Source organism: Macrobrachium rosenbergii, chromosome 4 (genome assembly GCF_040412425.1).
Source record: "Macrobrachium rosenbergii isolate ZJJX-2024 chromosome 4, ASM4041242v1, whole genome shotgun sequence".
NCBI lineage: Eukaryota > Metazoa > Arthropoda > Malacostraca > Decapoda > Palaemonidae > Macrobrachium > Macrobrachium rosenbergii.
Window position 1 is genome coordinate 11819998 of NC_089744.1, and position 15003 is coordinate 11835000.

At 34.7% G+C, this 15003-nt stretch overlaps 1 long non-coding RNA gene across 1 annotated transcript in view; it reads right to left on the reverse strand.

Annotated features, from left to right (window-relative positions):
- Nucleotides 1-4207: 4207 nt before the first annotated feature.
- LOC136838311 (uncharacterized) overlaps nucleotides 4208-15003 on the reverse strand; it is a 318032-nt gene continuing 307236 nt past the window's right edge. Inside the window, exon 4 of the long non-coding RNA XR_010852931.1 lies at nucleotides 4208-4449. This is a non-coding gene — a long non-coding RNA (uncharacterized lncRNA). The remainder of the gene's footprint in view (nucleotides 4450-15003) is intronic.

Genomic DNA, 15003 nt, shown 5'->3' on the forward strand with positions numbered 1-15003 from the left:
GAAAATATGTGAAAAAAATAAAGTTTAAAAAAGTCAGAAAAACTATGCTATTTTGACTCAAGAATAAATATTATAGTAGTGATTATTGGGGTGGAGAAGCATTACAGGAACATTTTTATCGTCTAGTTATATTAAAATTTAGTTACGCATTGCACCAGTTTCTGAAGCCCTTTTAGCTCTTTGTATTTTATTGTTTGATCACTGGTTTTGCACTATTGCGAAACGAATCAAGAATTTCCTATAAAAATACCTGTCTTATCTAATGATATTTGGTTTTCCAAAAACCTTCATAACTGCAGTAGGGTAAAAAAATTTTCACAAAAGGGCAAAATAGCAATCGCTCCTAGCACGAAATTATGCCAAGACATTCCTCTTTCCGATCCTGGTTCGGAGTCTATTGTGAAAAGGAGAGAAAGGAGCAATTATTCTTCATCTAATTTTGTAAAAGAATTTCCAAAAGAATTTCTGTGAAAATCGTCTCGAAAAACATTAAGAAATCATGAAGTTGTGCATTCGCTGCATGGCTGTTCTATATCCACCGAACCTATTAAACAAGGGATTTAAATCTATAACAGGCCTTAAACGCATTCTTAAAAGTCGACTGGAATACCCTGAATGACAACTGATCGGGAATAAATTTAGGATCACGCGAAACTCGATTTATTCCTGCACTGGTCGACAACGAGGAAGAAATTTCCCCGGGAGAGTATTTGCCAAACTTTATCATCGAGAAAGAGAAAGATTCATCATTTTTCAGAGACTTCACCCAAAGTTATACAGAGTGACAACCCAGCATACTTATGAAGAAAAATGGCGACTTTTATTTTGAAGGTGGTGCAAGCCTAAAATATATATTTTTAAAATTTTGGTTTCCCCTAGCAAAAAAATATTAGACTGTTTCTATAGAACACGCCTACACAAACCAAACACACACACACACACACACACACACACACACATATATATATATATATATATATATATATATATATATATATATATATATATATATACACAGTATATAAGATTCAGATAATGGTTTGGAAGTTAAAAAACATTATGAAATATGCTATTAAGTAACACAGCTTGTTATATATATACATATATATATATATATATATATATATATATATATATATATATATATATATATATATATATATATACATACATACTGCATATATGTACATATGTATGTATATATACACACAAACATATATGTGTGTGTGTGCATGTCAAAGGGACATACGACGCAGAAGCAAGAGACCACTGAGAAATGAAAGAGATTGGTTTTGCCTGTTGTGAGATATTAAAAAGGATTACTACATGACAGAAGAAATTTACGTTTCATATATGTTAGGATGAAAGCGCAGTACATACAAACAAACATACAGTCAAGAAAGACCGTCGACGCTTGCGAGAAAGCCAATCTTTTTCCGGGTGAGAGAAGATGAGCTTTTTACAATCTTGTTTTCACAGAAAACCTGATCAGGATTATTTCTTACTGAAAAATAGCAATCGTATTCTTTGGCTGTCTTTGAACCCAGTCTTAACTAGGCTCCTTAACATATTCCTTTCGGAATACATGGAGGGAGTTTATAAATTCATACGCTGTTATTTATATTTTTGGTAAAACTTTCATTTATAAATCTAACGTATATTTCATTCAGACATGCTATTGGTAGAATATATCGATTTGCTTAACGCCTGGCCGGTTAGTAACCTGATTATTATCTTCAACATAAACAAAAACTTCACCCGTATTTTGTGCATCTCTTACACGGTTTTGATGGTTTGAAATTCTTTTGTCCATTGATTTATCAGTTTCACAAACGTAGATTTGTCACAATAATTACATGGGCTTTGATGTATACGTCCGCTGGTACGGTCAGGAGAGTTCTTAATCAGAGCATTTTTCATTGTAACAGTGTTCTTAATTGACACATTTACATAAAAGTTCTCTAGCAGAGAGGCATTATCTTTAAAGTTATTGCAGTTTAGCAGTACAAGGGCATTTTTTGAATAATATGTTTCTCTGTTTTTATTACCTTAAAAATAGCCGCTTGCCTTATAATCAATCAACATCAATATCATCGTCAATACATTCAAGGCTACATATATGTGATGCTCTGAAAAACATCAACGTGAACAGCGATTTTTTAACTTTACTGATGCGCCCGGTATATAACAGAATATATGCGGAAATATTGTTACGCTTTCTGTGTACACTAAATTTTTCAAAATTACTGACTCTAGGAATCGGCTAATCCAAAAAGGAAAGGCAAAATTCATTTTCCATCTCGATAATGAATTTTATTGATAGCGCTGATTCATTTAATGTATCTAAGAATATGTTAACGTTTTTAGTACTCGGTCAAATACGATTTATTTTGTCACTACATCTAAACCATTTTATATTTTCTGGAGTAGTATTGCTTAATATTCTTAATATTCTGCTTAATATTCAGAGTTCCCTACAGAAGATACCTGGTGCAGGTGATAGTTTTCCCCATGGTCATACCAAAATTTTTAGAGCAATATTTCTTATTAAATATAATCTTATATTCGTTTGCACAAACTTTAATTTATCTTATTAAGGTATTCTTAGAGAATGGTATATCCAACCATCTGCTATCTAGGGTTCCAGATCAATTTTCTAACTAATCATCTTTGAAAACTTTGATGAGTAATGATGTTAAGGGCCTTTTTAACTGTTTTCATGTTTATGTACTATGCTTTAATATAGGCATATATACAATGTAAATGGCTTTTACAGTGTAACAGTCCCTGGAAAAGTCTTGATAGACGACACTAGTCAGGGCCAAATCCTCTGCTTCATTTATTTATATATATATATATATATATATATATATATATATATATATATATATATATATATATATATATATATATATATATATATATGTTATATATATATGTTTGTGTGTGCGTGTATACATACGAATGCATATTTCGTTCAGCATATATTGCAGCCTGCATGTATGCTGAGTCATATCCAGCACTTGGATGACATAATTTTCATATGCATAAACACACACACACACACACACACACACACATATATATATATATATATATATATATATATATATATATATATATATATATATATATGTGTGTGTGTGTGTGTGTGTGTGTGTGTGTGTGTGTGTGAAAATTATGCATATGAAAATTATGTTATCCAAGTGTCGGATATGACTCAGCACGCATACAGGCTGCAATGTATGCTGAATGAAATTTGCACTCGCAAACACACACAACATGTATTTTCATTTACATTTGTAGCAGCAAGAACAGAAGAAAAAATTAAAACGGAAAATCGAGCCGACACAACTCTAGGCCAGTCTCAGACGTTCTCTTTCCATTTTGCATAATTTGTTTTAGCTTGTAAAAAAAACAAAACCTTCTTCGTGTGAAAAATTCAATCTTTACAAGGTCCTGGTTGTGTCAATATGCGAGGAATGTTAGAAATTTAAATAGAGTCGATTTGTTTTTATTAATTAACGTTTCATACAAGCCTTCCCTTTGGCTCCTTTCGTCTGGTGTTTTGTTTTTCTTTAGAGGACGTTAAAAATTTTTGGCTGGTATTAATTTTTATTGTTTCTATAGTAAAGCCGTTTTTTGTAGTGGATTGGAGTGAATTACATGAACAGAAATCTGTAGTAAATTGTTTCATAATGAAATGGAAATGTTTTAATTAAAAATTAGAAACACTTAAATCAAGCGGTAACGTTTTTACTGAATTTCTTAAATATTATGTGCTCTGTTTGGGCGCATATGAAGCTAAAAAAAAAATAAGGAAAACGCAGAACTCAAAACACAATTTTTTCTCAGGAAATATTATGCTGTGTCTCTAATATAACACCAATGAAATTTCAAAATTATGAATGATTAAACAAAACATGAATAACAAATATAGCATCAGATCACAAGGTAAGTCTTCAGTACAATTTAAATAAAGTAAGAACCTAAGAGCTCAAAAATAGGAGGAAAAATGTAGCTGCAGGTATGACACAAAAATCCGTTCCTCTGAGGGGAAGTTTTTGGGGAAAATGGACAAGGCTTCCCAATATTTTTTTTTCTCGTATCTTATTCGCCGGGCGTTCACATCGACTAGCTATCAAACCGACAGCAAACTTTCTATTTACAAATATCGAAGTTACAGGTAATTTTAGTCTCACGTTTTTCTCCTCTTTTTCTCCACTTCTTAGGAACTTAGAATGAAGGGGGGAAAATTCACCCTTTCTCGAGGTGACGGGTGAAATTTCAAGAAATTTCGAAAGCGAATTTAAAATGGACTTTGTCGCATTCCCAGTTCCAGTGAACAAATGGTCTTATTCTTACCTCCGTCGAAGTAGTTCTGGTGTTTGATCGGTTTGCCTACTTGACTGTCTTGCTGTTTGCTGCCGGTCTGTTAACAAGACTCATCTGAAATTAAAAATAGATTTTTATTGCTAAGCTGTGGACTCCAAATGTTCTAAGAAACAGCCCTTCTATTCACAAATTACTGTGTGGCCATTTATTCTTTCTGTGAATAACTCAGGTAGTCTAAGGGATATACACTCATAGTTTAGGCTAGTGCGTCAGGGACGCAAACCTGTTAATTTATTTTCGAAGAAATCAAAGAGGCTTGAATCCAAAATTCATAAATGACCAATTAGATGCAATAACGAAGGAATTTTATCAATTTAGTTTTCCTAAATATTGGTTTTTGTGGAAATATTAAAAATGCACGCGCAAATAGACGCATAGGAAGATAAATAAAAAATCCATTGGAGACTACAGTTCATAAAGAATTTATGAAAATAAACTTTGTCAATTAAAGGGTAAATTAAAATGCTCAGTAAGTATACATGAAAGGCTAATGCAAATTGCCATACATAAATTCGTTAACATTTGTGTTTACCAAAATGAACGCACTGCCTTCCATGTATAGGACAATTTCCATATTTTTAAAAAGGTAATTTTATGCTAAACATATTTTGTAACTTCTGTAAATAAAATTTCCCTTTATTCAAGAAAAAATAATTACAATTAAAGTCCATAACATATGTCGCATCCTCTTACACGGAATGCAGAAAACAGACTCTCACAAAAAAGAATGAAGAAAATACGAGATTTTAAAGTACAAAAAAGATGAGAAGATGGATTTTGCTTTTGAAGATAAACATGACTACTAGTTTCTGAAACTAAAAATAAACAAGTAAAAAACGCGCCGAAGCAATCGAGTTTTTTGTATGAGCCTCGGCCCATGAAGCTTTCAGCCACGGCCCAGTGGTGACCTGTCCTATACTGTTGCCAATTTGCAATCCTCTAGCCTCAGTAGTTTTTAAGATCTGAGGGCGGGCAGAAAAAGTGCGGACGGACAGACAAAGCCGGCAAAATAGTTTTCTTTTACAGAAAACTAAAATGAAGGAAGTAGAGGGTGAAGGAAACTTATTTTACCTTTGGAAATAAAGCGAGGAAGTCATTTTCTTGCCACCCAAAAATAAAGATGAAGGAATCAGATTCTAATACCAGAAAGATCATGACTGAGTCCGATTCTGAATATATAAAAAAAACACTTAATAATCACACAACGACACCAGAAAGAAAGAAAAAGATGAAAGAAAAAACTATGGATTTGGACTCTGAAAATAAAGTTGAAGAAAACAGATTCTAAAATTAAAGTGAAAGTCTCAGCAAACACATTCTGACAAAAAAAAGAAAAAAAGATAGGCACCATATTTTGACAATGGAAAAAAGATGATAAAACAGTTTTCATACAAGAAAAAATATATTAAAAATCCGGTTTTGACAATGGAAAAATGTGGAGAAACAACGCTTGTACTCTAAAGCCGATGAAAAAGCTAATTTTTGTTACTATAAAGGATCACGACTACCTACGAGATTTTGAACCTAAAAAAAAAATAAATAAATAAATAAATAAATAAAAAATAAAAAACCTAATTGCCACATTCCAACACCTAAAAGGAATAGAAATATATGTGAAAAGCTTAATAAAATATTTTTTTTTCATTGTAAACAATAATGAAGAAACAAGATTTCGTCTATAAAAAAAACCCTGAATATCTATAGTTTTGTTATCGGATATTCCTGCAGAATGAACCGACTTTGTCACAACTGGGACATTCCTTGCAACTCAGGGACACGCCTAGATCTTCATTAATTACATATTCTAAAGCCTTCACCCAACCTGACCTGAGTTCATTAATAATATGCAATTTCCAAAGATGAAAAAGAGAAGGGAGGGAATCTGATCCGAACGTAAGAGATAATTAAGAGGGAGGCGCTTTCTTGCCTCCAAAAAAGGAATATGAAGGAATTAGATTCTTAAACCGAGAAGAATCATGAATGAATCAGATTTTGAGCCTGAACAAAAAAAGATTTGATAGTTACATTCCGACACCAGAAAGTAAAAGAAAGATGGATGAGAAAAAATATAGATTTGGACTCTGAAAATAAATTTGAAGGAAACAGATTTTGGAATTGAAGAGAAAACTTAAGCAAACACACTCTAGCAGCAAAAACTGACACAGTGAAAAGATGGTTAAATGCAGTTTTTACACAAGAAAAAATCTAATAATAAAAATCCGGTTTTGACAATGGAAAAATACGGAAATACCACTTAAACTGACAAAAAAAAGGTGAAAAAGGTCATTTTTTTCACTCTAACGAAACCCGACTGTCTACGAGACTTTGAACCTGAACAAAAAGATGCAATTGCCATATCCCGGCACCTAAAATAATAAGAAACGTGGATGGAAAGCAAAAAAGAAATAAATTTTTGACATTGTAAAGAAAGATGAAGAAATCGGTTTTCGTCTACACTTAAAAAAAAACGAATATCTATAGAGTTTCGCTATAAAAATTCCCACAGAAAGAACCGACTTTGTCACAACTGGGAATTCGTTGCAACGGAGAGACTATCCTAGATCTTCATAAATTACATATTTTAGAACCTTCGCCCAACCTGACCTACTCTTCATGATAACCAAGAACCCTCCAAACACTAATCTCCACTCCCCCGGCCATCTCCCACCCCTAATACCTACTCTGTAAGGCCCAAGACCCCAGACACCAGGGCTTGTGTTCGAATGTGAATAACGATATCATCTTTGACTTGGGGGATTATCACGACTCGGGTTGAGGTGGATTAGGGAAAGGAGGAGGAGGAGGAGGAGGAGGAGGAAGGTGAGAGGGGAAGAGGAAGAGAGAGAGAACAAGTGCGCTGTCTTCGCTGAACATGTTAAGAATTTAAAGTATACGTGACTCTATTAGGAATGAATAAGACTACATATATTCGCGTTGAGTGTTTGAGAACGTTCAAGACAGCAGTTGTCCTACAATACCACTGTACTCGATAACCTTTTTACCTCTACTCTCACTCACACTTTTTACTCATCTAAGACTACTTTTGGTAAGTTTGCGCAGCCAAAAGTTTCATTTGTTAGTGGATCTGTCATTAACTGCTTAATGAGTTCATTAATAATATGCAATTTCCAAAGACGAAAAAGAAAAGGGATGGAATCTGATCCGAGCATAGGAGGGAGGCGCTTTCTTGCCTCCAAAGAAGGAAAATGAAGGAAAAAGATTCTTAAACAGAAAAGAATCATGAATGAATCAGACTTTGAACCTGAACAAAAAATATGTCAGTCACATTCCGACACCAGAAAGAAAAAGAAAGATGGATGACAAAAATTATGGATTTGGACTCGGGGAAATAAAGTTGAAGGAAACTGATTTTGGAATTAAAGAAAGAGAAAGTCTAAGCAAACACATTCTGACAGAAAAGAAAAGAAGAAAGGCTCTATAACTGACACTGAAAAAAGGATGGTTAACTGTTGTTTTCACACAAAAAAATATAATAATAAAAATCCAGTTTTGATAACGGAAAAATGTGGAAAAACCACTTGTACTAAAAAAAAAACAGGTGAAAAAGGCAATTTTTGTCACTATAACGGAACCCGGCTGTCTACACACACACACACACACACACACACACACACACACACACACACACACACACACACATATATATATATATATATATATATATATATATATATATATATATATATATATATATTGCGTTGTTAAATTGTCTCCTAGCTTTCTGTAGTCTCCTGAACTCAACTCGGATATCATAGTTTATTTACAGCTGAAGTTGTAAGTGCCTTTTTTTCTAAGATGTTTATTCTCTCAGATTCTGTTAAACTAGTTACGATGAATGTTCTCCAGTGTCTGTACCTCAAAGAATTGAAACAAATACTGAACTATTTTTCATCTAATTTTTTGTTCAAATAGTTGTCAGAATATAATAATTACAAGAAACAATCGTATACATCTCTGTTTCCTTCTTAAAATCATGGATAACCAGACCAACTAAGTAACATGAAAATCTTGACGGAAAGGGTTACAAGCATAACTACTATTAAATCATAACACCAGTTATATCTGCAGAATTTTCAATGTACATCTATGCCCAAATCTGACGCGACATGATTCTTTTTGTATCGTCCAGAATCTCACACTCAACGTAACATTGCCAAGTAATGTTAAACTTTTTTTTTTATTTCTAATATCATGCATATCGACAAATTTGCGAATTCACAGCTAGCACTATTTTCCTTATAGTTATATAAATATGATCCCGTTTTATGCATTGGTATAATTCGTAACCTGCGCGATTTGAAGTGATTTTTTTTCTTACATTGCTTTGCTCCAAGGCATGGTGTGATAAGGTTAGCGGTGCCGTCAATAACAGCGCGCCTAACGTGTTCCTTGGGCTGGTCAACGTAACTACCTCTGTGAACCTAATAAACTCAACAGTCATAACAACATTTTCAAAATAGGAATAGGAATTACTACAAGTTTTCTTTGAATGTTGTTCTAGGCTATGTTCAAGCTGCCTGTATGTTGCAAAATGATTTATAGTCATAAAAAAATAATCTAAGACGTCGGAGATGCAGTCTCTGTTGCTAAAGAATTTATCTGAAGAGAGTACATGTTCTTTGAAGAATAAAAGATGATGATTTTAATTATATGGAGAAGGTAGCTAATCGAAATAACTATTAGTATTAATATCAAGGCCTACGAAATACTTGTTTTTTAACTGGCTTTCAATAGTATTTTCTTAAAAGTGCTTCTGCTTGCTTTTGGTGTATAATTTATTCATTCATAAGGTAACTTGAAGGGCAAGAATGTGTAGATAACTTCATATGCTTTCTGGCCAGAAATTGTTAATATAGAGATGTGAATGCTAAGTGCGATATATTTATAATAAGTAAAGATATCTAACACACCTAGGCCTAGGAACAAAATCTTGGCTTAAACAAAAAAAAATAATTGCATAGGCGAATATTTGCTAGTAAGCCATAATTTTTGAAGTGGTTAAAAAATATAAGTTAAAACATTTTTTTTATGAAAATCCAAATATTCATCTAACAAATATATATAAAATAAATGATTTCGAGATAATTTCATTGCCATTACTCATTGTAGGCAGACCTACTGTATGTTACACCAACAGTTGCGCCGCCGCTCTAATGGTTGCTTCCCCACGCTCTACTCACCCGTTGATATCAGTGGATGCATTCTACTTTTGTATTTACTTATTTACATTTTTTCAGCGTTGAGGCGTAAAAACAATCAAATAGGATTATTTCAAATTTTATGGTTGCACTGGAATCAATATTAATGTTATGACAAATTTTTCGTTTTTTTTATTTAACATTTGAACTGAGGTTTGATGCTAACTTTTTTTTTTTTGTCAAATGCATCGGCGATGAGTGAACGAAAGTTTTGAAAATGTTTCGTAACTGTTTTTTTTCCGAAACTTGGCTACACGTGAACTTTTCTTACAGGTTTGAAATATATGACAGATTTCACTCTTATGAAACATATTATGGCCTTATTGTATGCAATGGTCGTGTTTGCACATTGAGATAACAGATAAATATGGAGCATGTTAGTTGCCAGTTCGTGAATTTTGAACGAAATCCTATGCAGTCATGTAGCATCAGTTCTGAGCATAGCTTTACATTGTGGTTAAACTACCATTCCCACATTTACCGATGATTATGTGGTCGTTTTTCTTCTCTTACAGCTTCAAATTAAGAAAAGAACAATTGTTAAGTTAAAATGGAATTTTTAATCCTTGTGAGTGAAAACATGCCAAAACATCCATGTTCCACACAAGTGGTGTGTTTTAAAATCTCTCCGATCGTGCCTGGCGTAGCAGGGATATCGTTAACGAGGTTTTCACGTTCTCAGAGCTGCTACCTAAGTTGAACTTTGGTGATGATTTTGTTCCTTTTTTTATCACACCCAAGTCAAAGATATTATTTTCGCGGTCATCTCCGTCACCGAAATCACATTTTTGATCTTACTGTCTAAAGAATTAAGTCTCTGAAACGATGAATACCTAAATTCCTTTTTTTTTTTTTATTTATGTTGCATAAGTAATAACGGTTCTACTGTTCTGTGGGGAATTTGTGCAATTTTCAAGAATGGAAATGCTCATGGGCCTACACCAGTGCTCAGGAGATTTAAGTTTATATAAGATGACGTAATTTTGTCAGATAATTCCCATAATGCTGGCGCTGATGGATTTTGGTAATTTTGTTGCCTGACAATTTGAACTTTGTTGAGGCTGTGAAATTCAAGAGGATTCTTAGTTGTACGTCGATGTACATGTAGTTTAAGAAAGCTACAATGCACTGAAAACAAAATAATAAAAAAGCCAATGGTCAGTTATAAAGTGTGTGTTTGAAGGAAAATATCACACCTAATTATTCATACAAATATAATTTACAATGGAATTTTCATGCCTGCTGAGGGCTGGCTTTCGTTGAGAGAATTAATCTCTTGCTATGTTTTAAGAATTCAAGCTGAAAATATTTAGAAGGTTTGCTGTCCTGAGTGAACATTTTATTAAAATTTGATTAATTTTTTTTATTTCTAATTTCGATCCAGACATTTCCAATGAAAATATATATCTTCTATTAGCACTGTAGCACACGCAGACACCAGCGCCTTCACACTATGTTCATGCTATCCTTTCTTATTATCCAAACAGTCACCTGCATAAGTCTTTGCCCTGAATTCTTTTAGCTCTCCACCCTTGGAGATGTTAAAGCAATGGGGCTTCGCACACCTTTGCCTGAGACCCTTTTTTAAGCCAAACTTTTCACCTGTCTAAGAATACTAACACAGTTTTCATTTTCTGCATAAAAAGCTTCCAGATGCAAAGCTAAATATTTTCCACACTGTCATTCTATTACTTCAGTAAAAATCTCTTTATGGCCATCTACATCGCATACTGATTTTTATCCTCTTCATTCTTACTCCATATAAATCGTTCACACAGTCTATGTGTAACCTTTCCCCTTATACAGTGGAACAATAAATATTTCAGTCACTAATTCGTAAGGAACTTTTCCCACACCCACCATGGCGAGCCACTTAATTATACAATCATAACCATCTTATAACATCTCACCAACGATCCTATTAACACTGGCAATTTTCCATTCTACAACCTTTTACTTTCCCAACTTCCGTCATTTGCAGTCACTTCCACAAACTTTGACGAATTTCCATTAATTCCTCCTTCTCCCGCATCATTCATAACTGCCTCTGTTTTATAGTCAATATTCAGCAACTCTTCAGAACCCCCATGGTAATGACACATGATAGTGCTCTCTCCAGACGAAATATCTAAATCTGCGTCTTTTATTTTGAGTCTTTTATTTTGAGATTAAATTTGTTCATTAACCTTTCTCAACCAAATGGGTCTCTCAGGTATGATTTATTATTCCTTCTTAGCACATGAAAAAGTACTCTTAATGTTCAGCTGTTCCTACAACCCTTAGCCTTTGTCTTATACGCCCTCTTGTCTTCTGTTTTGCAATTGTAGATCAACATATCTCACTCTTTTCTTGGAAATTCTTCTCGTTACCGAAGCTCTCATGAATTGCATTTCCACTTCCCATGGGCCTATACTAGCATAAATGAATGATAAGTGAGACCCCGTCATTGAATTTTACATATTTTTCATACACTACTACCGCTTGGTTTCATTGACCTATAGTCCATTTTCTGTCTACCTTTTCTTCTACTTTCTAACCTGTCGTAATTACTTCATGGCCACGGTTCCTCTCCAACAAAGCTACCTATTATTCTCAGTTTTGCCTAGGAAATTGATGTCGTACAAACAGGATTATTGATAATTATCCTGGAAAAGAATAATGGTGAGAAAATTGAGCAGGTAAGATTAGGTGTTAGCATAATCCTCCTTCTAAGATATTCATACCCAACAACCAAAGCTCTGCACAACATATTTTTACTTATTCTCTCCTGTTAACCCCCTTCAGCCAAACGGCGGGAGGCTTTTTTTTTTTTTAATTTAGGAAGTCATACAGAAACGTAATGAAAATAATCTTAAACATTAAAACAGCAAATTAAAAGATAGTGGTATATAAACTGTATGCAAATACATACGCGGAAGTGAACATATTCTCTTACGTAAAAACAGGAGTATTAATTATAGTACAGCATAACAGATGATTAATATGCGACCAATCACGGCTAAACTGTCTGATGCTCATCAAATCGAAAATGAAGGGAAGCCTGATATTTATTGATTGGTGGCAAATGACAGCTGCCACATCAATTATATTCTAATCACTCGAGATCTGCGCAATTAGTATCTTGTAAATTGTTCCTGGTAAAGACTGAAAATAACATTTATATGTTGGTGCCTTCGGCCGTTAACGAAGGTTTCAGCAATCATTTCACGGTGCGTTTCGGTGGTTTTAAAACCTGATGTAGAAGGTATTCTAAGGGATCTTTTAGCCATGTAAAAGAAAAGATTTCACCGCATTTAAAAAAAATGTTCAAAGGGTGTTTTTAGGCATTTATAAAATAAGTTTCAGAAAACATTTTAATACATTAACAAAAAGTTTTATAAGGCACTTTGAGACACATAAATCACGTTCTTGAACAGTTTTAAAGGGATATTACAACTCAGTTAAGAAGAGAATTAAAGGTGTTTAGGAACGTATTACAGAGGATATTTCCTGACCTCCAGAATGCAGTTTAGGTGATTTTGTTATTCATTCCCAGGAAAAAAAGAAATTAGTCCACTGACTAGCTGTGTAGCACCGGGAAATCTACTGGACTGCTTTTCATTGATAACATATTACTCGAGTAGATTAAATACATTACTCCAGTATGGATAAAACGCTTCTTACGCTATAGCAATTTTCTATGGAATTTAATACTGACGAAAGGTACAAAAGCTGTGTGTGTCATTTCTCTTCAGCTTTAAGCGGAATTTCACGGAACGCCTAGCACTTTCAAACATAGGGAGGATACGCTTACAAACGCTTCCAGGGGATATTGTCACAGGTGAACAGTGATTTACTTACGATTACAAAGGCACCGGACTGATGCAGTTTCCTGCATAAATAGGACGAGTTCACAACACGGACTTATTCTCGGGAACGGGATGCACCAGCTGACACATTCATGCGAGCAGGCAAAGCTCACATGTACAGCATAACCGACAAGAAGCTGCTGAGAGCTCATGCAAGGAGTGTTCGTGGGTGCATGGAAGGGCACCATTTACAAGCGCATGTATGCGGTGCATTCACTTTTTCACGGAATGAATGACTCAGAGATCCATGGAAAAGACCCATTCATGGGTGCAGGCAAGATATATAACTAACAGATTCTCAAATGAAGAGAATAAATGCATTTTTATGTAAAGTACGAGCTTATGGCTGGTGGCCAGTATGTACTCCTCAGTGTTCACCCTGCCACACGGGTTCAAGAACGGGCTTACACAATGATGTACTCTCGCAGTGAATATTTGAACTTATGAGAATTTTGATTTGATTTATGAAATTTAGTCTGTCAAGCTAAACACCTGGTCACTTCCGGCCATTCCGCACATAAGACAGTTAAAAGAGCTAGCTGGAGTGGTTGCACAGGAAGATAGAGATTCAGAAAATAAAGAAAATGAAGTACGAGGATCTAAAGGCGAAAGTGGAAGAAATCGCCATGGTTGCTCTAGGAAGTGTAAGTTACAGGCGGTGGACGGCAATACTTATACCAGATGAAGCACATGTATGAACACAAACATACACGTATATGCATACCGTGTGTACAAGTGAATGCAAGCGAGAATGTAACTATGCGCGCACACGCGTATTGCATATAAGAAAATATACACACACTCATCATGCACGTAAATACGAACTGAGGGTATTCCTACACCCTCGTTTTTTCAGAGACCTTATTCGCTTCTTTCTTGAAGAATAAAAAAAAAAAAAGGAAAAACACAATTAACTGAAACTGAATTGTTAGAATTATGTACCAACTTCCCCACTTGGAAGATATTTCACCCGAGGACAATTACGACTCAAAGAGAGCGAAAAGAGGACGACGCGGAATCTCCCCCGTTCCCCTCCCCCGTCGGCTCCCCAGGCAGGGACTCGGAGAGATTAAGTACTACTGTATCAACGAAACTAATTCGCTTAATCACCCTTAATAGCCCCGAGGGGAGATAATAGTCACGTGATATTTCTCGGAGCGCCGACGATAAAGCGTTGACGCTCTCTCTATACACTGTGCCTGGCACAGTGCCAGTCACTGGGTGCATTATTAAGTCGTCGCGGTGACTATGGCCCAGCTATGAAGGACCTCCGTCAGAAATGGGAATAAATCAGCCAAGTCTGTTTTCCCTTCGGGATTTTCCGCTTGTGTTTGGTATCGCTGCGCAGGAACTTCTTCAAGGCTTGTTGTCAATGCCAAGGAAATGTTGACTCACGAGAGTAACGTTATAAAAACACGTGTGAATATGAATGTACGTATGTCCTTAACCTCTTTCTCTACTGCACACCCACAAGTGGACACAGACAGACAGGTAAATATACACACACTTAAATATATATATATATATATATATATATATAT